Below are 474 nucleotides of genomic sequence, written 5' to 3'. Positions count from 1 at the left end.
TAGAGGTGCTCCACTTGTAACAATCCAGAATTTTACTGAAATTATTGGTAGTTTGATGCTGTGTGCTCCATGCATTGGTGTTCTGATCTCTATCTATGATTTTCCATGTGGAAGAAGCTACAGTATGTAGATTTCAGAACTACTTGCAACCAGAAATACCATGTGTTTGAATACTGTATGTTTAATGTTCGATGATAGATGCGATGTTGTGCTGAGATGTATCCAGTAATAGCATTCTTTACAGATTAACATGCCGATGCGTTTTGTATCAAGTCACAGCAAGTTACTATTCTGTTTCCCTATGGTGGACAGCGGGTGGGTTACCTGATGTGCTGGTCGACGAACGGGGCGGCTCTGGCGGGACGGGGACAGGCTCCCGTGGCGGGGCGGCGAACGGCGCGGACGGGCTCCCGTGGCGGGGCGGCTCGTCCCGGCGGGGAGGCGAACGGCGCGGCGCGGCGCGGCCTGCAGGAG

Source organism: Triticum dicoccoides, chromosome 4A (assembly GCF_002162155.2).
Source record: "Triticum dicoccoides isolate Atlit2015 ecotype Zavitan chromosome 4A, WEW_v2.0, whole genome shotgun sequence".
Lineage (NCBI taxonomy): Eukaryota > Viridiplantae > Streptophyta > Magnoliopsida > Poales > Poaceae > Triticum > Triticum dicoccoides.
This window is presented reverse-complemented; position numbering follows the sequence as displayed.